Source organism: Cajanus cajan, chromosome 8 (assembly GCF_000230855.2).
Source record: "Cajanus cajan strain Asha chromosome 8, NIPB_CcT2T_4, whole genome shotgun sequence".
Classification (NCBI taxonomy): Eukaryota; Viridiplantae; Streptophyta; class Magnoliopsida; order Fabales; family Fabaceae; genus Cajanus; species Cajanus cajan.
Genome location: NC_138524.1, coordinates 51,946,009 through 51,964,042, shown reverse-complemented (window position 1 = coordinate 51,964,042; position 18,034 = coordinate 51,946,009). Strand labels below are relative to the sequence as shown.

At 36.6% G+C, this 18,034-nt stretch overlaps 49 non-coding genes and 1 pseudogene across 49 annotated transcripts; all 50 read left to right on the top strand.

The window, feature by feature from the left end:
* Window positions 1-67: 67 nt before the first annotated feature.
* Window positions 68-186, top strand: LOC145951227 (5S ribosomal RNA). The gene has a single exon (XR_014429024.1). It is a non-coding gene; the product is annotated as a 5S ribosomal RNA (ribosomal RNA).
* A 241-nt stretch (window positions 187-427) lies between these two features.
* LOC145951226 (5S ribosomal RNA) lies at window positions 428-546 on the top strand. The gene has a single exon (XR_014429023.1). It is a non-coding gene; the product is annotated as a 5S ribosomal RNA (ribosomal RNA).
* Window positions 547-788: 242 nt separating this feature from the next.
* On the top strand, window positions 789-907 carry LOC145951225 (5S ribosomal RNA). The gene has a single exon (XR_014429022.1). It is a non-coding gene; the product is annotated as a 5S ribosomal RNA (ribosomal RNA).
* A 242-nt stretch (window positions 908-1,149) lies between these two features.
* On the top strand, window positions 1,150-1,268 carry LOC145951224 (5S ribosomal RNA). The gene has a single exon (XR_014429021.1). It is a non-coding gene; the product is annotated as a 5S ribosomal RNA (ribosomal RNA).
* Window positions 1,269-1,510: 242 nt separating this feature from the next.
* LOC145951223 (5S ribosomal RNA) lies at window positions 1,511-1,629 on the top strand. The gene has a single exon (XR_014429020.1). It is a non-coding gene; the product is annotated as a 5S ribosomal RNA (ribosomal RNA).
* A 241-nt stretch (window positions 1,630-1,870) lies between these two features.
* LOC145951222 (5S ribosomal RNA) lies at window positions 1,871-1,989 on the top strand. The gene has a single exon (XR_014429019.1). It is a non-coding gene; the product is annotated as a 5S ribosomal RNA (ribosomal RNA).
* Window positions 1,990-2,230: 241 nt separating this feature from the next.
* Window positions 2,231-2,349, top strand: LOC145951221 (5S ribosomal RNA). Its single transcript, XR_014429018.1, has one exon. It is a non-coding gene; the product is annotated as a 5S ribosomal RNA (ribosomal RNA).
* A 242-nt stretch (window positions 2,350-2,591) lies between these two features.
* On the top strand, window positions 2,592-2,710 carry LOC145951219 (5S ribosomal RNA). The gene has a single exon (XR_014429017.1). It is a non-coding gene; the product is annotated as a 5S ribosomal RNA (ribosomal RNA).
* A 241-nt stretch (window positions 2,711-2,951) lies between these two features.
* Window positions 2,952-3,070, top strand: LOC145951217 (5S ribosomal RNA). The gene has a single exon (XR_014429015.1). It is a non-coding gene; the product is annotated as a 5S ribosomal RNA (ribosomal RNA).
* A 241-nt stretch (window positions 3,071-3,311) lies between these two features.
* On the top strand, window positions 3,312-3,430 carry LOC145951216 (5S ribosomal RNA). Its single transcript, XR_014429014.1, has one exon. It is a non-coding gene; the product is annotated as a 5S ribosomal RNA (ribosomal RNA).
* A 241-nt stretch (window positions 3,431-3,671) lies between these two features.
* Window positions 3,672-3,790, top strand: LOC145951215 (5S ribosomal RNA). The gene has a single exon (XR_014429013.1). It is a non-coding gene; the product is annotated as a 5S ribosomal RNA (ribosomal RNA).
* Window positions 3,791-4,031: 241 nt separating this feature from the next.
* On the top strand, window positions 4,032-4,150 carry LOC145951214 (5S ribosomal RNA). The gene has a single exon (XR_014429012.1). It is a non-coding gene; the product is annotated as a 5S ribosomal RNA (ribosomal RNA).
* A 241-nt stretch (window positions 4,151-4,391) lies between these two features.
* LOC145951213 (5S ribosomal RNA) lies at window positions 4,392-4,510 on the top strand. Its single transcript, XR_014429011.1, has one exon. It is a non-coding gene; the product is annotated as a 5S ribosomal RNA (ribosomal RNA).
* A 241-nt stretch (window positions 4,511-4,751) lies between these two features.
* LOC145951212 (5S ribosomal RNA) lies at window positions 4,752-4,870 on the top strand. The gene has a single exon (XR_014429010.1). It is a non-coding gene; the product is annotated as a 5S ribosomal RNA (ribosomal RNA).
* Window positions 4,871-5,111: 241 nt separating this feature from the next.
* LOC145951211 (5S ribosomal RNA) lies at window positions 5,112-5,230 on the top strand. The gene has a single exon (XR_014429009.1). It is a non-coding gene; the product is annotated as a 5S ribosomal RNA (ribosomal RNA).
* Window positions 5,231-5,471: 241 nt separating this feature from the next.
* LOC145951210 (5S ribosomal RNA) lies at window positions 5,472-5,590 on the top strand. Its single transcript, XR_014429008.1, has one exon. It is a non-coding gene; the product is annotated as a 5S ribosomal RNA (ribosomal RNA).
* A 241-nt stretch (window positions 5,591-5,831) lies between these two features.
* LOC145951209 (5S ribosomal RNA) lies at window positions 5,832-5,950 on the top strand. The gene has a single exon (XR_014429007.1). It is a non-coding gene; the product is annotated as a 5S ribosomal RNA (ribosomal RNA).
* Window positions 5,951-6,191: 241 nt separating this feature from the next.
* On the top strand, window positions 6,192-6,310 carry LOC145951208 (5S ribosomal RNA). Its single transcript, XR_014429006.1, has one exon. It is a non-coding gene; the product is annotated as a 5S ribosomal RNA (ribosomal RNA).
* A 241-nt stretch (window positions 6,311-6,551) lies between these two features.
* Window positions 6,552-6,670, top strand: LOC145951206 (5S ribosomal RNA). Its single transcript, XR_014429004.1, has one exon. It is a non-coding gene; the product is annotated as a 5S ribosomal RNA (ribosomal RNA).
* A 242-nt stretch (window positions 6,671-6,912) lies between these two features.
* LOC145951205 (5S ribosomal RNA) lies at window positions 6,913-7,031 on the top strand. The gene has a single exon (XR_014429003.1). It is a non-coding gene; the product is annotated as a 5S ribosomal RNA (ribosomal RNA).
* Window positions 7,032-7,272: 241 nt separating this feature from the next.
* Window positions 7,273-7,391, top strand: LOC145951204 (5S ribosomal RNA). The gene has a single exon (XR_014429002.1). It is a non-coding gene; the product is annotated as a 5S ribosomal RNA (ribosomal RNA).
* Window positions 7,392-7,632: 241 nt separating this feature from the next.
* Window positions 7,633-7,751, top strand: LOC145951203 (5S ribosomal RNA). The gene has a single exon (XR_014429001.1). It is a non-coding gene; the product is annotated as a 5S ribosomal RNA (ribosomal RNA).
* Window positions 7,752-7,992: 241 nt separating this feature from the next.
* On the top strand, window positions 7,993-8,111 carry LOC145951202 (5S ribosomal RNA). Its single transcript, XR_014429000.1, has one exon. It is a non-coding gene; the product is annotated as a 5S ribosomal RNA (ribosomal RNA).
* A 241-nt stretch (window positions 8,112-8,352) lies between these two features.
* LOC145951201 (5S ribosomal RNA) lies at window positions 8,353-8,471 on the top strand. The gene has a single exon (XR_014428999.1). It is a non-coding gene; the product is annotated as a 5S ribosomal RNA (ribosomal RNA).
* Window positions 8,472-8,712: 241 nt separating this feature from the next.
* LOC145951200 (5S ribosomal RNA) lies at window positions 8,713-8,831 on the top strand. The gene has a single exon (XR_014428998.1). It is a non-coding gene; the product is annotated as a 5S ribosomal RNA (ribosomal RNA).
* A 242-nt stretch (window positions 8,832-9,073) lies between these two features.
* On the top strand, window positions 9,074-9,192 carry LOC145951199 (5S ribosomal RNA). The gene has a single exon (XR_014428997.1). It is a non-coding gene; the product is annotated as a 5S ribosomal RNA (ribosomal RNA).
* Window positions 9,193-9,434: 242 nt separating this feature from the next.
* LOC145951198 (5S ribosomal RNA) lies at window positions 9,435-9,553 on the top strand. The gene has a single exon (XR_014428996.1). It is a non-coding gene; the product is annotated as a 5S ribosomal RNA (ribosomal RNA).
* A 241-nt stretch (window positions 9,554-9,794) lies between these two features.
* Window positions 9,795-9,913, top strand: LOC145951197 (5S ribosomal RNA). Its single transcript, XR_014428995.1, has one exon. It is a non-coding gene; the product is annotated as a 5S ribosomal RNA (ribosomal RNA).
* Window positions 9,914-10,154: 241 nt separating this feature from the next.
* Window positions 10,155-10,273, top strand: LOC145951195 (5S ribosomal RNA). The gene has a single exon (XR_014428993.1). It is a non-coding gene; the product is annotated as a 5S ribosomal RNA (ribosomal RNA).
* A 241-nt stretch (window positions 10,274-10,514) lies between these two features.
* Window positions 10,515-10,633, top strand: LOC145951194 (5S ribosomal RNA). Its single transcript, XR_014428992.1, has one exon. It is a non-coding gene; the product is annotated as a 5S ribosomal RNA (ribosomal RNA).
* A 241-nt stretch (window positions 10,634-10,874) lies between these two features.
* On the top strand, window positions 10,875-10,993 carry LOC145951190 (5S ribosomal RNA). The gene has a single exon (XR_014428991.1). It is a non-coding gene; the product is annotated as a 5S ribosomal RNA (ribosomal RNA).
* Window positions 10,994-11,234: 241 nt separating this feature from the next.
* On the top strand, window positions 11,235-11,353 carry LOC145951179 (5S ribosomal RNA). Its single transcript, XR_014428990.1, has one exon. It is a non-coding gene; the product is annotated as a 5S ribosomal RNA (ribosomal RNA).
* A 241-nt stretch (window positions 11,354-11,594) lies between these two features.
* Window positions 11,595-11,713, top strand: LOC145951168 (5S ribosomal RNA). Its single transcript, XR_014428984.1, has one exon. It is a non-coding gene; the product is annotated as a 5S ribosomal RNA (ribosomal RNA).
* A 241-nt stretch (window positions 11,714-11,954) lies between these two features.
* LOC145951157 (5S ribosomal RNA) lies at window positions 11,955-12,073 on the top strand. Its single transcript, XR_014428973.1, has one exon. It is a non-coding gene; the product is annotated as a 5S ribosomal RNA (ribosomal RNA).
* A 241-nt stretch (window positions 12,074-12,314) lies between these two features.
* On the top strand, window positions 12,315-12,433 carry LOC145951146 (5S ribosomal RNA). Its single transcript, XR_014428962.1, has one exon. It is a non-coding gene; the product is annotated as a 5S ribosomal RNA (ribosomal RNA).
* Window positions 12,434-12,674: 241 nt separating this feature from the next.
* LOC145951135 (5S ribosomal RNA) lies at window positions 12,675-12,793 on the top strand. The gene has a single exon (XR_014428951.1). It is a non-coding gene; the product is annotated as a 5S ribosomal RNA (ribosomal RNA).
* Window positions 12,794-13,034: 241 nt separating this feature from the next.
* Window positions 13,035-13,153, top strand: LOC145951125 (5S ribosomal RNA). The gene has a single exon (XR_014428940.1). It is a non-coding gene; the product is annotated as a 5S ribosomal RNA (ribosomal RNA).
* Window positions 13,154-13,394: 241 nt separating this feature from the next.
* Window positions 13,395-13,513, top strand: LOC145951115 (5S ribosomal RNA). The gene has a single exon (XR_014428930.1). It is a non-coding gene; the product is annotated as a 5S ribosomal RNA (ribosomal RNA).
* Window positions 13,514-13,754: 241 nt separating this feature from the next.
* Window positions 13,755-13,873, top strand: LOC145951112 (5S ribosomal RNA). The gene has a single exon (XR_014428927.1). It is a non-coding gene; the product is annotated as a 5S ribosomal RNA (ribosomal RNA).
* Window positions 13,874-14,116: 243 nt separating this feature from the next.
* On the top strand, window positions 14,117-14,236 carry LOC145951449 (5S ribosomal RNA). The gene has a single exon (XR_014429247.1). It is a non-coding gene; the product is annotated as a 5S ribosomal RNA (ribosomal RNA).
* A 243-nt stretch (window positions 14,237-14,479) lies between these two features.
* LOC145951111 (5S ribosomal RNA) lies at window positions 14,480-14,598 on the top strand. The gene has a single exon (XR_014428926.1). It is a non-coding gene; the product is annotated as a 5S ribosomal RNA (ribosomal RNA).
* Window positions 14,599-14,839: 241 nt separating this feature from the next.
* Window positions 14,840-14,960, top strand: LOC145951461 (5S ribosomal RNA). Its single transcript, XR_014429259.1, has one exon. It is a non-coding gene; the product is annotated as a 5S ribosomal RNA (ribosomal RNA).
* A 242-nt stretch (window positions 14,961-15,202) lies between these two features.
* LOC145951109 (5S ribosomal RNA) lies at window positions 15,203-15,321 on the top strand. Its single transcript, XR_014428924.1, has one exon. It is a non-coding gene; the product is annotated as a 5S ribosomal RNA (ribosomal RNA).
* A 241-nt stretch (window positions 15,322-15,562) lies between these two features.
* LOC145951108 (5S ribosomal RNA) lies at window positions 15,563-15,681 on the top strand. The gene has a single exon (XR_014428923.1). It is a non-coding gene; the product is annotated as a 5S ribosomal RNA (ribosomal RNA).
* A 241-nt stretch (window positions 15,682-15,922) lies between these two features.
* On the top strand, window positions 15,923-16,042 carry LOC145951422 (5S ribosomal RNA). The gene has a single exon (XR_014429220.1). It is a non-coding gene; the product is annotated as a 5S ribosomal RNA (ribosomal RNA).
* Window positions 16,043-16,285: 243 nt separating this feature from the next.
* Window positions 16,286-16,404, top strand: LOC145951107 (5S ribosomal RNA). The gene has a single exon (XR_014428922.1). It is a non-coding gene; the product is annotated as a 5S ribosomal RNA (ribosomal RNA).
* Window positions 16,405-16,645: 241 nt separating this feature from the next.
* LOC145951106 (5S ribosomal RNA) lies at window positions 16,646-16,764 on the top strand. The gene has a single exon (XR_014428921.1). It is a non-coding gene; the product is annotated as a 5S ribosomal RNA (ribosomal RNA).
* A 241-nt stretch (window positions 16,765-17,005) lies between these two features.
* LOC145951105 (5S ribosomal RNA) lies at window positions 17,006-17,124 on the top strand. Its single transcript, XR_014428920.1, has one exon. It is a non-coding gene; the product is annotated as a 5S ribosomal RNA (ribosomal RNA).
* A 241-nt stretch (window positions 17,125-17,365) lies between these two features.
* On the top strand, window positions 17,366-17,485 carry LOC145951424 (5S ribosomal RNA). Its single transcript, XR_014429222.1, has one exon. It is a non-coding gene; the product is annotated as a 5S ribosomal RNA (ribosomal RNA).
* Window positions 17,486-17,728: 243 nt separating this feature from the next.
* On the top strand, window positions 17,729-17,849 carry LOC145951530 (uncharacterized; annotated as a pseudogene).
* Window positions 17,850-18,034: the final 185 nt, after the last annotated feature.

Genomic DNA, 18,034 nt, shown 5'->3' with positions numbered 1-18,034 from the left:
ATTCAAATTTTATGGCTAATATTTTTCCTTACAACCGCATATACTAATATTTTGCGTAATACTTGTCAGGTGCGATCATACCAGCACTAATGCACCGGATCCCATCAGAACTCCGCAGTTAAGCGTGCTTGGGCGAGAGTAGTACTAGGATGGGTGACCTCCTGGGAAGTCCTCGTGTTGCACCTCTTTTTTTTTTGCCGATTTCTTACTTACGTGGTTATTTGAATTTTTTTTCTTAAAAAAAGTCGTCTCAGTTGTTTTTCTCAAATTTAACTGTCTCAATTTTTTAACAGGGGTACTTTTGTCAAATTTTCAAACTATCTCGGATTGAACTCAATTTTTTTCACGAGATAGACAAAAATTCAAATTTTATGGCTAATATTTTTCCTTACAACCGCATATACTAATATTTTGCGTAATACTTGTCAGGTGCGATCATACCAGCACTAATGCACCGGATCCCATCAGAACTCCGCAGTTAAGCGTGCTTGGGCGAGAGTAGTACTAGGATGGGTGACCTCCTGGGAAGTCCTCGTGTTGCACCTCTTTTTTTTTTTGCCGATTTCTTACTTACGTGGTTATTTGAATTTTCTTTCTTAAAAAAAGTCGTCTCAGTTGTTTTTCTCAAATTTAACTGTCTCAATTTTTTAACAGGGGTACTTTTGTCAAATTTTCAAACTATCTCGGATTGAACTCAAATTTTTTCACGAGATAGACAAAAATTCAAATTTTATGGCTAATATTTTTCCTTACAACCGCATATACTAATATTTTGCGTAATACTTGTCAGGTGCGATCATACCAGCACTAATGCACCGGATCCCATCAGAACTCCGCAGTTAAGCGTGCTTGGGCGAGAGTAGTACTAGGATGGGTGACCTCCTGGGAAGTCCTCGTGTTGCACCTCTTTTTTTTTTGCCGATTTCTTACTTACGTGGTTATTTGAATTTTTTTTCTTAAAAAAAGTCGTCTCAGTTGTTTTTCTCAAATTTAACTGTCTCAATTTTTTAACAGGGGTACTTTTGTCAAATTTTCAAACTATCTCGGATTGAACTCAAATTTTTTTCACGAGATAGACAAAAATTCAAATTTTATGGCTAATATTTTTCCTTACAACCGCATATACTAATATTTTGCGTAATACTTGTCAGGTGCGATCATACCAGCACTAATGCACCGGATCCCATCAGAACTCCGCAGTTAAGCGTGCTTGGGCGAGAGTAGTACTAGGATGGGTGACCTCCTGGGAAGTCCTCGTGTTGCACCTCTTTTTTTTTTGCCGATTTCTTACTTACGTGGTTATTTGAATTTTTTTTTCTTAAAAAAAGTCGTCTCAGTTGTTTTTCTCAAATTTAACTGTCTCAATTTTTTAACAGGGGTACTTTTGTCAAATTTTCAAACTATCTCGGATTGAACTCAAATTTTTTCACGAGATAGACAAAAATTCAAATTTTATGGCTAATATTTTTCCTTACAACCGCATATACTAATATTTTGCGTAATACTTGTCAGGTGCGATCATACCAGCACTAATGCACCGGATCCCATCAGAACTCCGCAGTTAAGCGTGCTTGGGCGAGAGTAGTACTAGGATGGGTGACCTCCTGGGAAGTCCTCGTGTTGCACCTCTTTTTTTTTTGCCGATTTCTTACTTACGTGGTTATTTGAATTTTTTTTCTTAAAAAAAGTCGTCTCAGTTGTTTTTCTCAAATTTAACTGTCTCAATTTTTTAACAGGGGTACTTTTGTCAAATTTTCAAACTATCTCGGATTGAACTCAAATTTTTTCACGAGATAGACAAAAATTCAAATTTTATGGCTAATATTTTTCCTTACAACCGCATATACTAATATTTTGCGTAATACTTGTCAGGTGCGATCATACCAGCACTAATGCACCGGATCCCATCAGAACTCCGCAGTTAAGCGTGCTTGGGCGAGAGTAGTACTAGGATGGGTGACCTCCTGGGAAGTCCTCGTGTTGCACCTCTTTTTTTTTTGCCGATTTCTTACTTACGTGGTTATTTGAATTTTTTTTCTTAAAAAAAGTCGTCTCAGTTGTTTTTCTCAAATTTAACTGTCTCAATTTTTTAACAGGGGTACTTTTGTCAAATTTTCAAACTATCTCGGATTGAACTCAAATTTTTTCACGAGATAGACAAAAATTCAAATTTTATGGCTAATATTTTTCCTTACAACCGCATATACTAATATTTTGCGTAATACTTGTCAGGTGCGATCATACCAGCACTAATGCACCGGATCCCATCAGAACTCCGCAGTTAAGCGTGCTTGGGCGAGAGTAGTACTAGGATGGGTGACCTCCTGGGAAGTCCTCGTGTTGCACCTCTTTTTTTTTTGCCGATTTCTTACTTACGTGGTTATTTGAATTTTTTTTTCTTAAAAAAAGTCGTCTCAGTTGTTTTTCTCAAATTTAACTGTCTCAATTTTTTAACAGGGGTACTTTTGTCAAATTTTCAAACTATCTCGGATTGAACTCAAATTTTTTCACGAGATAGACAAAAATTCAAATTTTATGGCTAATATTTTTCCTTACAACCGCATATACTAATATTTTGCGTAATACTTGTCAGGTGCGATCATACCAGCACTAATGCACCGGATCCCATCAGAACTCCGCAGTTAAGCGTGCTTGGGCGAGAGTAGTACTAGGATGGGTGACCTCCTGGGAAGTCCTCGTGTTGCACCTCTTTTTTTTTTGCCGATTTCTTACTTACGTGGTTATTTGAATTTTTTTTCTTAAAAAAAGTCGTCTCAGTTGTTTTTCTCAAATTTAACTGTCTCAATTTTTTAACAGGGGTACTTTTGTCAAATTTTCAAACTATCTCGGATTGAACTCAAATTTTTTCACGAGATAGACAAAAATTCAAATTTTATGGCTAATATTTTTCCTTACAACCGCATATACTAATATTTTGCGTAATACTTGTCAGGTGCGATCATACCAGCACTAATGCACCGGATCCCATCAGAACTCCGCAGTTAAGCGTGCTTGGGCGAGAGTAGTACTAGGATGGGTGACCTCCTGGGAAGTCCTCGTGTTGCACCTCTTTTTTTTTTGCCGATTTCTTACTTACGTGGTTATTTGAATTTTTTTTCTTAAAAAAAGTCGTCTCAGTTGTTTTTCTCAAATTTAACTGTCTCAATTTTTTAACAGGGGTACTTTTGTCAAATTTTCAAACTATCTCGGATTGAACTCAAATTTTTTCACGAGATAGACAAAAATTCAAATTTTATGGCTAATATTTTTCCTTACAACCGCATATACTAATATTTTGCGTAATACTTGTCAGGTGCGATCATACCAGCACTAATGCACCGGATCCCATCAGAACTCCGCAGTTAAGCGTGCTTGGGCGAGAGTAGTACTAGGATGGGTGACCTCCTGGGAAGTCCTCGTGTTGCACCTCTTTTTTTTTTGCCGATTTCTTACTTACGTGGTTATTTGAATTTTTTTTCTTAAAAAAAGTCGTCTCAGTTGTTTTTCTCAAATTTAACTGTCTCAATTTTTTAACAGGGGTACTTTTGTCAAATTTTCAAACTATCTCGGATTGAACTCAAATTTTTTCACGAGATAGACAAAAATTCAAATTTTATGGCTAATATTTTTCCTTACAACCGCATATACTAATATTTTGCGTAATACTTGTCAGGTGCGATCATACCAGCACTAATGCACCGGATCCCATCAGAACTCCGCAGTTAAGCGTGCTTGGGCGAGAGTAGTACTAGGATGGGTGACCTCCTGGGAAGTCCTCGTGTTGCACCTCTTTTTTTTTTGCCGATTTCTTACTTACGTGGTTATTTGAATTTTTTTTCTTAAAAAAAGTCGTCTCAGTTGTTTTTCTCAAATTTAACTGTCTCAATTTTTTAACAGGGGTACTTTTGTCAAATTTTCAAACTATCTCGGATTGAACTCAAATTTTTTCACGAGATAGACAAAAATTCAAATTTTATGGCTAATATTTTTCCTTACAACCGCATATACTAATATTTTGCGTAATACTTGTCAGGTGCGATCATACCAGCACTAATGCACCGGATCCCATCAGAACTCCGCAGTTAAGCGTGCTTGGGCGAGAGTAGTACTAGGATGGGTGACCTCCTGGGAAGTCCTCGTGTTGCACCTCTTTTTTTTTTGCCGATTTCTTACTTACGTGGTTATTTGAATTTTTTTTCTTAAAAAAAGTCGTCTCAGTTGTTTTTCTCAAATTTAACTGTCTCAATTTTTTAACAGGGGTACTTTTGTCAAATTTTCAAACTATCTCGGATTGAACTCAAATTTTTTCACGAGATAGACAAAAATTCAAATTTTATGGCTAATATTTTTCCTTACAACCGCATATACTAATATTTTGCGTAATACTTGTCAGGTGCGATCATACCAGCACTAATGCACCGGATCCCATCAGAACTCCGCAGTTAAGCGTGCTTGGGCGAGAGTAGTACTAGGATGGGTGACCTCCTGGGAAGTCCTCGTGTTGCACCTCTTTTTTTTTTGCCGATTTCTTACTTACGTGGTTATTTGAATTTTTTTTCTTAAAAAAAGTCGTCTCAGTTGTTTTTCTCAAATTTAACTGTCTCAATTTTTTAACAGGGGTACTTTTGTCAAATTTTCAAACTATCTCGGATTGAACTCAAATTTTTTCACGAGATAGACAAAAATTCAAATTTTATGGCTAATATTTTTCCTTACAACCGCATATACTAATATTTTGCGTAATACTTGTCAGGTGCGATCATACCAGCACTAATGCACCGGATCCCATCAGAACTCCGCAGTTAAGCGTGCTTGGGCGAGAGTAGTACTAGGATGGGTGACCTCCTGGGAAGTCCTCGTGTTGCACCTCTTTTTTTTTTGCCGATTTCTTACTTACGTGGTTATTTGAATTTTTTTTCTTAAAAAAAGTCGTCTCAGTTGTTTTTCTCAAATTTAACTGTCTCAATTTTTTAACAGGGGTACTTTTGTCAAATTTTCAAACTATCTCGGATTGAACTCAAATTTTTTCACGAGATAGACAAAAATTCAAATTTTATGGCTAATATTTTTCCTTACAACCGCATATACTAATATTTTGCGTAATACTTGTCAGGTGCGATCATACCAGCACTAATGCACCGGATCCCATCAGAACTCCGCAGTTAAGCGTGCTTGGGCGAGAGTAGTACTAGGATGGGTGACCTCCTGGGAAGTCCTCGTGTTGCACCTCTTTTTTTTTTGCCGATTTCTTACTTACGTGGTTATTTGAATTTTTTTTCTTAAAAAAAGTCGTCTCAGTTGTTTTTCTCAAATTTAACTGTCTCAATTTTTTAACAGGGGTACTTTTGTCAAATTTTCAAACTATCTCGGATTGAACTCAAATTTTTTCACGAGATAGACAAAAATTCAAATTTTATGGCTAATATTTTTCCTTACAACCGCATATACTAATATTTTGCGTAATACTTGTCAGGTGCGATCATACCAGCACTAATGCACCGGATCCCATCAGAACTCCGCAGTTAAGCGTGCTTGGGCGAGAGTAGTACTAGGATGGGTGACCTCCTGGGAAGTCCTCGTGTTGCACCTCTTTTTTTTTTGCCGATTTCTTACTTACGTGGTTATTTGAATTTTTTTTCTTAAAAAAAGTCGTCTCAGTTGTTTTTCTCAAATTTAACTGTCTCAATTTTTTAACAGGGGTACTTTTGTCAAATTTTCAAACTATCTCGGATTGAACTCAAATTTTTTCACGAGATAGACAAAAATTCAAATTTTATGGCTAATATTTTTCCTTACAACCGCATATACTAATATTTTGCGTAATACTTGTCAGGTGCGATCATACCAGCACTAATGCACCGGATCCCATCAGAACTCCGCAGTTAAGCGTGCTTGGGCGAGAGTAGTACTAGGATGGGTGACCTCCTGGGAAGTCCTCGTGTTGCACCTCTTTTTTTTTTGCCGATTTCTTACTTACGTGGTTATTTGAATTTTTTTTCTTAAAAAAAGTCGTCTCAGTTGTTTTTCTCAAATTTAACTGTCTCAATTTTTTAACAGGGGTACTTTTGTCAAATTTTCAAACTATCTCGGATTGAACTCAAATTTTTTCACGAGATAGACAAAAATTCAAATTTTATGGCTAATATTTTTCCTTACAACCGCATATACTAATATTTTGCGTAATACTTGTCAGGTGCGATCATACCAGCACTAATGCACCGGATCCCATCAGAACTCCGCAGTTAAGCGTGCTTGGGCGAGAGTAGTACTAGGATGGGTGACCTCCTGGGAAGTCCTCGTGTTGCACCTCTTTTTTTTTTGCCGATTTCTTACTTACGTGGTTATTTGAATTTTTTTTCTTAAAAAAAGTCGTCTCAGTTGTTTTTCTCAAATTTAACTGTCTCAATTTTTTAACAGGGGTACTTTTGTCAAATTTTCAAACTATCTCGGATTGAACTCAAATTTTTTCACGAGATAGACAAAAATTCAAATTTTATGGCTAATATTTTTCCTTACAACCGCATATACTAATATTTTGCGTAATACTTGTCAGGTGCGATCATACCAGCACTAATGCACCGGATCCCATCAGAACTCCGCAGTTAAGCGTGCTTGGGCGAGAGTAGTACTAGGATGGGTGACCTCCTGGGAAGTCCTCGTGTTGCACCTCTTTTTTTTTTGCCGATTTCTTACTTACGTGGTTATTTGAATTTTTTTTTCTTAAAAAAAGTCGTCTCAGTTGTTTTTCTCAAATTTAACTGTCTCAATTTTTTAACAGGGGTACTTTTGTCAAATTTTCAAACTATCTCGGATTGAACTCAAATTTTTTCACGAGATAGACAAAAATTCAAATTTTATGGCTAATATTTTTCCTTACAACCGCATATACTAATATTTTGCGTAATACTTGTCAGGTGCGATCATACCAGCACTAATGCACCGGATCCCATCAGAACTCCGCAGTTAAGCGTGCTTGGGCGAGAGTAGTACTAGGATGGGTGACCTCCTGGGAAGTCCTCGTGTTGCACCTCTTTTTTTTTTGCCGATTTCTTACTTACGTGGTTATTTGAATTTTTTTTCTTAAAAAAAGTCGTCTCAGTTGTTTTTCTCAAATTTAACTGTCTCAATTTTTTAACAGGGGTACTTTTGTCAAATTTTCAAACTATCTCGGATTGAACTCAAATTTTTTCACGAGATAGACAAAAATTCAAATTTTATGGCTAATATTTTTCCTTACAACCGCATATACTAATATTTTGCGTAATACTTGTCAGGTGCGATCATACCAGCACTAATGCACCGGATCCCATCAGAACTCCGCAGTTAAGCGTGCTTGGGCGAGAGTAGTACTAGGATGGGTGACCTCCTGGGAAGTCCTCGTGTTGCACCTCTTTTTTTTTTGCCGATTTCTTACTTACGTGGTTATTTGAATTTTTTTTCTTAAAAAAAGTCGTCTCAGTTGTTTTTCTCAAATTTAACTGTCTCAATTTTTTAACAGGGGTACTTTTGTCAAATTTTCAAACTATCTCGGATTGAACTCAAATTTTTTCACGAGATAGACAAAAATTCAAATTTTATGGCTAATATTTTTCCTTACAACCGCATATACTAATATTTTGCGTAATACTTGTCAGGTGCGATCATACCAGCACTAATGCACCGGATCCCATCAGAACTCCGCAGTTAAGCGTGCTTGGGCGAGAGTAGTACTAGGATGGGTGACCTCCTGGGAAGTCCTCGTGTTGCACCTCTTTTTTTTTTGCCGATTTCTTACTTACGTGGTTATTTGAATTTTTTTTCTTAAAAAAAGTCGTCTCAGTTGTTTTTCTCAAATTTAACTGTCTCAATTTTTTAACAGGGGTACTTTTGTCAAATTTTCAAACTATCTCGGATTGAACTCAAATTTTTTCACGAGATAGACAAAAATTCAAATTTTATGGCTAATATTTTTCCTTACAACCGCATATACTAATATTTTGCGTAATACTTGTCAGGTGCGATCATACCAGCACTAATGCACCGGATCCCATCAGAACTCCGCAGTTAAGCGTGCTTGGGCGAGAGTAGTACTAGGATGGGTGACCTCCTGGGAAGTCCTCGTGTTGCACCTCTTTTTTTTTTGCCGATTTCTTACTTACGTGGTTATTTGAATTTTTTTTCTTAAAAAAAGTCGTCTCAGTTGTTTTTCTCAAATTTAACTGTCTCAATTTTTTAACAGGGGTACTTTTGTCAAATTTTCAAACTATCTCGGATTGAACTCAAATTTTTTCACGAGATAGACAAAAATTCAAATTTTATGGCTAATATTTTTCCTTACAACCGCATATACTAATATTTTGCGTAATACTTGTCAGGTGCGATCATACCAGCACTAATGCACCGGATCCCATCAGAACTCCGCAGTTAAGCGTGCTTGGGCGAGAGTAGTACTAGGATGGGTGACCTCCTGGGAAGTCCTCGTGTTGCACCTCTTTTTTTTTTGCCGATTTCTTACTTACGTGGTTATTTGAATTTTTTTTCTTAAAAAAAGTCGTCTCAGTTGTTTTTCTCAAATTTAACTGTCTCAATTTTTTAACAGGGGTACTTTTGTCAAATTTTCAAACTATCTCGGATTGAACTCAAATTTTTTCACGAGATAGACAAAAATTCAAATTTTATGGCTAATATTTTTCCTTACAACCGCATATACTAATATTTTGCGTAATACTTGTCAGGTGCGATCATACCAGCACTAATGCACCGGATCCCATCAGAACTCCGCAGTTAAGCGTGCTTGGGCGAGAGTAGTACTAGGATGGGTGACCTCCTGGGAAGTCCTCGTGTTGCACCTCTTTTTTTTTTGCCGATTTCTTACTTACGTGGTTATTTGAATTTTTTTTCTTAAAAAAAAGTCGTCTCAGTTGTTTTTCTCAAATTTAACTGTCTCAATTTTTTAACAGGGGTACTTTTGTCAAATTTTCAAACTATCTCGGATTGAACTCAAATTTTTTCACGAGATAGACAAAAATTCAAATTTTATGGCTAATATTTTTCCTTACAACCGCATATACTAATATTTTGCGTAATACTTGTCAGGTGCGATCATACCAGCACTAATGCACCGGATCCCATCAGAACTCCGCAGTTAAGCGTGCTTGGGCGAGAGTAGTACTAGGATGGGTGACCTCCTGGGAAGTCCTCGTGTTGCACCTCTTTTTTTTTTTGCCGATTTCTTACTTACGTGGTTATTTGAATTTTTTTTCTTAAAAAAAGTCGTCTCAGTTGTTTTTCTCAAATTTAACTGTCTCAATTTTTTAACAGGGGTACTTTTGTCAAATTTTCAAACTATCTCGGATTGAACTCAAATTTTTTCACGAGATAGACAAAAATTCAAATTTTATGGCTAATATTTTTCCTTACAACCGCATATACTAATATTTTGCGTAATACTTGTCAGGTGCGATCATACCAGCACTAATGCACCGGATCCCATCAGAACTCCGCAGTTAAGCGTGCTTGGGCGAGAGTAGTACTAGGATGGGTGACCTCCTGGGAAGTCCTCGTGTTGCACCTCTTTTTTTTTTGCCGATTTCTTACTTACGTGGTTATTTGAATTTTTTTTCTTAAAAAAAGTCGTCTCAGTTGTTTTTCTCAAATTTAACTGTCTCAATTTTTTAACAGGGGTACTTTTGTCAAATTTTCAAACTATCTCGGATTGAACTCAAATTTTTTCACGAGATAGACAAAAATTCAAATTTTATGGCTAATATTTTTCCTTACAACCGCATATACTAATATTTTGCGTAATACTTGTCAGGTGCGATCATACCAGCACTAATGCACCGGATCCCATCAGAACTCCGCAGTTAAGCGTGCTTGGGCGAGAGTAGTACTAGGATGGGTGACCTCCTGGGAAGTCCTCGTGTTGCACCTCTTTTTTTTTTGCCGATTTCTTACTTACGTGGTTATTTGAATTTTTTTTCTTAAAAAAAGTCGTCTCAGTTGTTTTTCTCAAATTTAACTGTCTCAATTTTTTAACAGGGGTACTTTTGTCAAATTTTCAAACTATCTCGGATTGAACTCAAATTTTTTCACGAGATAGACAAAAATTCAAATTTTATGGCTAATATTTTTCCTTACAACCGCATATACTAATATTTTGCGTAATACTTGTCAGGTGCGATCATACCAGCACTAATGCACCGGATCCCATCAGAACTCCGCAGTTAAGCGTGCTTGGGCGAGAGTAGTACTAGGATGGGTGACCTCCTGGGAAGTCCTCGTGTTGCACCTCTTTTTTTTTTGCCGATTTCTTACTTACGTGGTTATTTGAATTTTTTTTCTTAAAAAAAGTCGTCTCAGTTGTTTTTCTCAAATTTAACTGTCTCAATTTTTTAACAGGGGTACTTTTGTCAAATTTTCAAACTATCTCGGATTGAACTCAAATTTTTTCACGAGATAGACAAAAATTCAAATTTTATGGCTAATATTTTTCCTTACAACCGCATATACTAATATTTTGCGTAATACTTGTCAGGTGCGATCATACCAGCACTAATGCACCGGATCCCATCAGAACTCCGCAGTTAAGCGTGCTTGGGCGAGAGTAGTACTAGGATGGGTGACCTCCTGGGAAGTCCTCGTGTTGCACCTCTTTTTTTTTTGCCGATTTCTTACTTACGTGGTTATTTGAATTTTTTTTCTTAAAAAAAGTCGTCTCAGTTGTTTTTCTCAAATTTAACTGTCTCAATTTTTTAACAGGGGTACTTTTGTCAAATTTTCAAACTATCTCGGATTGAACTCAAATTTTTTCACGAGATAGACAAAAATTCAAATTTTATGGCTAATATTTTTCCTTACAACCGCATATACTAATATTTTGCGTAATACTTGTCAGGTGCGATCATACCAGCACTAATGCACCGGATCCCATCAGAACTCCGCAGTTAAGCGTGCTTGGGCGAGAGTAGTACTAGGATGGGTGACCTCCTGGGAAGTCCTCGTGTTGCACCTCTTTTTTTTTTGCCGATTTCTTACTTACGTGGTTATTTGAATTTTTTTTCTTAAAAAAAGTCGTCTCAGTTGTTTTTCTCAAATTTAACTGTCTCAATTTTTTAACAGGGGTACTTTTGTCAAATTTTCAAACTATCTCGGATTGAACTCAAATTTTTTCACGAGATAGACAAAAATTCAAATTTTATGGCTAATATTTTTCCTTACAACCGCATATACTAATATTTTGCGTAATACTTGTCAGGTGCGATCATACCAGCACTAATGCACCGGATCCCATCAGAACTCCGCAGTTAAGCGTGCTTGGGCGAGAGTAGTACTAGGATGGGTGACCTCCTGGGAAGTCCTCGTGTTGCACCTCTTTTTTTTTTGCCGATTTCTTACTTACGTGGTTATTTGAATTTTTTTTCTTAAAAAAAGTCGTCTCAGTTGTTTTTCTCAAATTTAACTGTCTCAATTTTTTAACAGGGGTACTTTTGTCAAATTTTCAAACTATCTCGGATTGAACTCAAATTTTTTCACGAGATAGACAAAAATTCAAATTTTATGGCTAATATTTTTCCTTACAACCGCATATACTAATATTTTGCGTAATACTTGTCAGGTGCGATCATACCAGCACTAATGCACCGGATCCCATCAGAACTCCGCAGTTAAGCGTGCTTGGGCGAGAGTAGTACTAGGATGGGTGACCTCCTGGGAAGTCCTCGTGTTGCACCTCTTTTTTTTTTGCCGATTTCTTACTTACGTGGTTATTTGAATTTTTTTTCTTAAAAAAAGTCGTCTCAGTTGTTTTTCTCAAATTTAACTGTCTCAATTTTTTAACAGGGGTACTTTTGTCAAATTTTCAAACTATCTCGGATTGAACTCAAATTTTTTCACGAGATAGACAAAAATTCAAATTTTATGGCTAATATTTTTCCTTACAACCGCATATACTAATATTTTGCGTAATACTTGTCAGGTGCGATCATACCAGCACTAATGCACCGGATCCCATCAGAACTCCGCAGTTAAGCGTGCTTGGGCGAGAGTAGTACTAGGATGGGTGACCTCCTGGGAAGTCCTCGTGTTGCACCTCTTTTTTTTTTGCCGATTTCTTACTTACGTGGTTATTTGAATTTTTTTTCTTAAAAAAAGTCGTCTCAGTTGTTTTTCTCAAATTTAACTGTCTCAATTTTTTAACAGGGGTACTTTTGTCAAATTTTCAAACTATCTCGGATTGAACTCAAATTTTTTCACGAGATAGACAAAAATTCAAATTTTATGGCTAATATTTTTCCTTACAACCGCATATACTAATATTTTGCGTAATACTTGTCAGGTGCGATCATACCAGCACTAATGCACCGGATCCCATCAGAACTCCGCAGTTAAGCGTGCTTGGGCGAGAGTAGTACTAGGATGGGTGACCTCCTGGGAAGTCCTCGTGTTGCACCTCTTTTTTTTTTGCCGATTTCTTACTTACGTGGTTATTTGAATTTTTTTTCTTAAAAAAAGTCGTCTCAGTTGTTTTTCTCAAATTTAACTGTCTCAATTTTTTAACAGGGGTACTTTTGTCAAATTTTCAAACTATCTCGGATTGAACTCAAATTTTTTCACGAGATAGACAAAAATTCAAATTTTATGGCTAATATTTTTCCTTACAACCGCATATACTAATATTTTGCGTAATACTTGTCAGGTGCGATCATACCAGCACTAATGCACCGGATCCCATCAGAACTCCGCAGTTAAGCGTGCTTGGGCGAGAGTAGTACTAGGATGGGTGACCTCCTGGGAAGTCCTCGTGTTGCACCTCTTTTTTTTTTGCCGATTTCTTACTTACGTGGTTATTTGAATTTTTTTTCTTAAAAAAAGTCGTCTCAGTTGTTTTTCTCAAATTTAACTGTCTCAATTTTTTAACAGGGGTACTTTTGTCAAATTTTCAAACTATCTCGGATTGAACTCAAATTTTTTCACGAGATAGACAAAAATTCAAATTTTATGGCTAATATTTTTCCTTACAACCGCATATACTAATATTTTGCGTAATACTTGTCAGGTGCGATCATACCAGCACTAATGCACCGGATCCCATCAGAACTCCGCAGTTAAGCGTGCTTGGGCGAGAGTAGTACTAGGATGGGTGACCTCCTGGGAAGTCCTCGTGTTGCACCTCTTTTTTTTTTGCCGATTTCTTACTTACGTGGTTATTTGAATTTTTTTTCTTAAAAAAAGTCGTCTCAGTTGTTTTTCTCAAATTTAACTGTCTCAATTTTTTAACAGGGGTACTTTTGTCAAATTTTCAAACTATCTCGGATTGAACTCAAATTTTTTCACGAGATAGACAAAAATTCAAATTTTATGGCTAATATTTTTCCTTACAACCGCATATACTAATATTTTGCGTAATACTTGTCAGGTGCGATCATACCAGCACTAATGCACCGGATCCCATCAGAACTCCGCAGTTAAGCGTGCTTGGGCGAGAGTAGTACTAGGATGGGTGACCTCCTGGGAAGTCCTCGTGTTGCACCTCTTTTTTTTTTGCCGATTTCTTACTTACGTGGTTATTTGAATTTTTTTTCTTAAAAAAAGTCGTCTCAGTTGTTTTTCTCAAATTTAACTGTCTCAATTTTTTAACAGGGGTACTTTTGTCAAATTTTCAAACTATCTCGGATTGAACTCAAATTTTTTCACGAGATAGACAAAAATTCAAATTTTATGGCTAATATTTTTCCTTACAACCGCATATACTAATATTTTGCGTAATACTTGTCAGGTGCGATCATACCAGCACTAATGCACCGGATCCCATCAGAACTCCGCAGTTAAGCGTGCTTGGGCGAGAGTAGTACTAGGATGGGTGACCTCCTGGGAAGTCCTCGTGTTGCACCTCTTTTTTTTTTTGCCGATTTCTTACTTACGTGGTTATTTGAATTTTTTTTCTTAAAAAAAGTCGTCTCAGTTGTTTTTCTCAAATTTAACTGTCTCAATTTTTTAACAGGGGTACTTTTGTCAAATTTTCAAACTATCTCGGATTGAACTCAAATTTTTTCACGAGATAGACAAAAATTCAAATTTTTATGGCTAATATTTTTCCTTACAACCGCATATACTAATATTTTGCGTAATACTTGTCAGGTGCGATCATACCAGCACTAATGCACCGGATCCCATCAGAACTCCGCAGTTAAGCGTGCTTGGGCGAGAGTAGTAACTAGGATGGGTGACCTCCTGGGAAGTCCTCGTGTTGCACCTCTTTTTTTTTTGCCGATTTCTTACTTACCGTGGTTATTTGAATTTTTTTTCTTAAAAAAAGTCGTCTCAGTTGTTTTTCTCAAATTTAACTGTCTCAATTTTTTAACAGGGGTACTTTTGTCAAATTTTCAAACTATCTCGGATTGAACTCAAATTTTTTCACGAGATAGACAAAAAATTCAAATTTTATGGCTAATATTTTTCCTTACAACCGCATATACTAATATTTTGCGTAATACTTGTCAGGTGCGATCATACCAGCACTAATGCACCGGATCCCATCAGAACTCCGCAGTTAAGCGTGCTTGGGCGAGAGTAGTACTAGGATGGGTGACCTCCTGGGAAGTCCTCGTGTTGCACCTCTTTTTTTTTTGCCGATTTCTTACTTACGTGGTTATTTGAATTTTTTTTCTTAAAAAAAGTCGTCTCAGTTGTTTTTCTCAAATTTAACTGTCTCAATTTTTTAACAGGGGTACTTTTGTCAAATTTTCAAACTATCTCGGATTGAACTCAAATTTTTTCACGAGATAGACAAAAATTCAAATTTTATGGCTAATATTTTTCCTTACAACCGCATATACTAATATTTTGCGTAATACTTGTCAGGTGCGATCATACCAAGCACTAATGCACCCGGATCCCATCAGAACTCCGCAGTTAAGCGTGCTTGGGCGAGAGTAGTACTAGGATGGGTGACCTCCTGGGAAGTCCTCGTGTTGCACCTCTTTTTTTTTTGCCGATTTCTTACTTACGTGGTTATTTGAATTTTTTTTCTTAAAAAAAGTCGTCTCAGTTGTTTTTCTCAAATTTAACTGTCTCAATTTTTTAACAGGGGTACTTTTGTCAAATTTTCAAACTATCTCGGATTGAACTCAAATTTTTTTCACGAGATAGACAAAAATTCAAATTTTATGGCTAATATTTTTCCTTACAACCGCATATACTAATATTTTGCGTAATACTTGTCAGGTGCGATCATACCAGCACTAATGCACCGGATCCCATCAGAACTCCGCAGTTAAGCGTGCTTGGGCGAGAGTAGTACTAGGATGGGTGACCTCCTGGGAAGTCCTCGTGTTGCACCTCTTTTTTTTTTGCCGATTTCTTACTTACGTGGTTATTTGAATTTTTTTTCTTAAAAAAAGTCGTCTCAGTTGTTTTTCTCAAATTTAACTGTCTCAATTTTTTAACAGGGGTACTTTTGTCAAATTTTCAAACTATCTCGGATTGAACTCAAATTTTTTCACGAGATAGACAAAAATTCAAATTTTATGGCTAATATTTTTCCTTACAACCGCATATACTAATATTTTGCGTAATACTTGTCAGGTGCGATCATACCAGCACTAATGCACCGGATCCCATCAGAACTCCGCAGTTAAGCGTGCTTGGGCGAGAGTAGTACTAGGATGGGTGACCTCCTGGGAAGTCCTCGTGTTGCACCTCTTTTTTTTTTGCCGATTTCTTACTTACGTGGTTATTTGAATTTTTTTTCTTAAAAAAAGTCGTCTCAGTTGTTTTTCTCAAATTTAACTGTCTCAATTTTTTAACAGGGGTACTTTTGTCAAATTTTCAAACTATCTCGGATTGAACTCAAATTTTTTCACGAGATAGACAAAAATTCAAATTTTATGGCTAATATTTTTCCTTACAACCGCATATACTAATATTTTGCGTAATACTTGTCAGGTGCGATCATACCAGCACTAATGCACCCGGATCCCATCAGAACTCCGCAGTTAAGCGTGCTTGGGCGAGAGTAGTACTAGGATGGGTGACCTCCTGGGAAGTCCTCGTGTTGCACCTCTTTTTTTTTTGCCGATTTCTTACTTACGTGGTTATTTGAATTTTTTTTCTTAAAAAAAGTCGTCTCAGTTGTTTTTCTCAAATTTAACTGTCTCAATTTTTTAACAGGGGTACTTTTTGTCAAATTTTCAAACTATCTCGGATTGAACTCAAATTTTTTTCACGAGATAGACAAAAATTCAAATTTTATGGCTAATATTTTTCCTTACAACCGCATATACTAATATTTTGCGTAATACTTGTCAGGTGCGATCATACCAGCACTAATGCACCGGATCCCATCAGAACTCCGCAGTTAAGCGTGCTTGGGCGAGAGTAGTACTAGGATGGGTGACCTCCTGGGAAGTCCTCGTGTTGCACCTCTTTTTTTTTTGCCGATTTCTTACTTACGTGGTTATTTGAATTTTTTTCTTAAAAAAAGTCGTCTCAGTTGTTTTTCTCAAATTTAACTGTCTCAATTTTTTAACAGGGGTACTTTTGTCAAATTTTCAAAACTATCTCGGATTGAACTCAAATTTTTTCACGAGATAGACAAAAATTCAAATTTTATGGCTAATATTTTTCCTTACAACCGCATATACTAATATTTTGCGTAATACTTGTCAGGTGCGATCATACCAGCACTAATGCACCGGATCCCATCAGAACTCCGCAGTTAAGCGTGCTTGGGCGAGAGTAGTACTAGGATGGGTGACCTCCTGGGAAGTCCTCGTGTTGCACCTCTTTTTTTTTTGCCGATTTCTTACTTACGTGGTTATTTGAATTTTTTTTCTTAAAAAAAGTCGTCTCAGTTGTTTTTCTCAAATTTAACTGTCTCAATTTTTTAACAGGGGTACTTTTGTCAAATTTTCAAACTATCTCGGATTGAACTCAAATTTTTTCACGAGATAGACAAAAATTCAAATTTTATGGCTAATATTTTTCCTTACAACCGCATATACTAATATTTTGCGTAATACTTGTCAGGTGCGATCATACCAGCACTAATGCACCGGATCCCATCAGAACTCCGCAGTTAAGCGTGCTTGGGCGAGAGTAGTACTAGGATGGGTGACCTCCTGGGAAGTCCTCGTGTTGCACCTCTTTTTTTTTTGCCGATTTCTTACTTACGTGGTTATTTGAATTTTTTTTCTTAAAAAAAGTCGTCTCAGTTGTTTTTCTCAAATTTAACTGTCTCAATTTTTTAACAGGGGTACTTTTGTCAAATTTTCAAACTATCTCGATTGAACTCAAATTTTTTTCACGAGATAGACAAAAATTCAAATTTTATGGCTAATATTTTTCCTTACAACCGCATATACTAATATTTTGCGTAATACTTGTCAGGTGCGATCATACCAGCACTAATGCACCGGATCCCATCAGAACTCCGCAGTTAAGCGTGCTTGGGCGAGAGTAGTACTAGGATGGGTGACCTCCTGGGAAGCTCCTCGTGTTGCACCTCTTTTTTTTTTGCCGATTTCTTACTTACGTGGTTATCTTGAATTTTTTTTCTTAAAAAAAGTCGTCTCAGTTGTTTTTCTCAAATTTAACTGTCTCAATTTTTTAACAGGGGTTACTTTTGTCAAATTTTCAAACTATCTCGGATTGAACTCAAATTTTTTCACGAGATAGACAAAAATTCAAATTTTATGGCTAATATTTTTCCTTACAACCGCATATACTAATATTTTGCGTAATACTTGTCAGGTGCGATCATACCAGCACTAATGCACCGGATCCCATCAGAACTCCGCAGTTAAAGCGTGCTTGTGCGGAGAGTAGCTACTAGGAAGGGTGACCTCCAGGAAGTCCTCGTGTTGCACCTTCCTTTTTTTTTTTGCCGATTTCTTACTTACGTGGTTTATTTGAATTTTTTTTCTCTAAAAATAGTCTGGTCTCAGTTGTTTTTTCTCAAATTTAACTGTCTCAATTTTTTTAACAGGGGTACTTTTGTCAAATTTTCAAACTATATCGGATTGAACTCAAGTTTTTTCACGAGATAGACAAAATT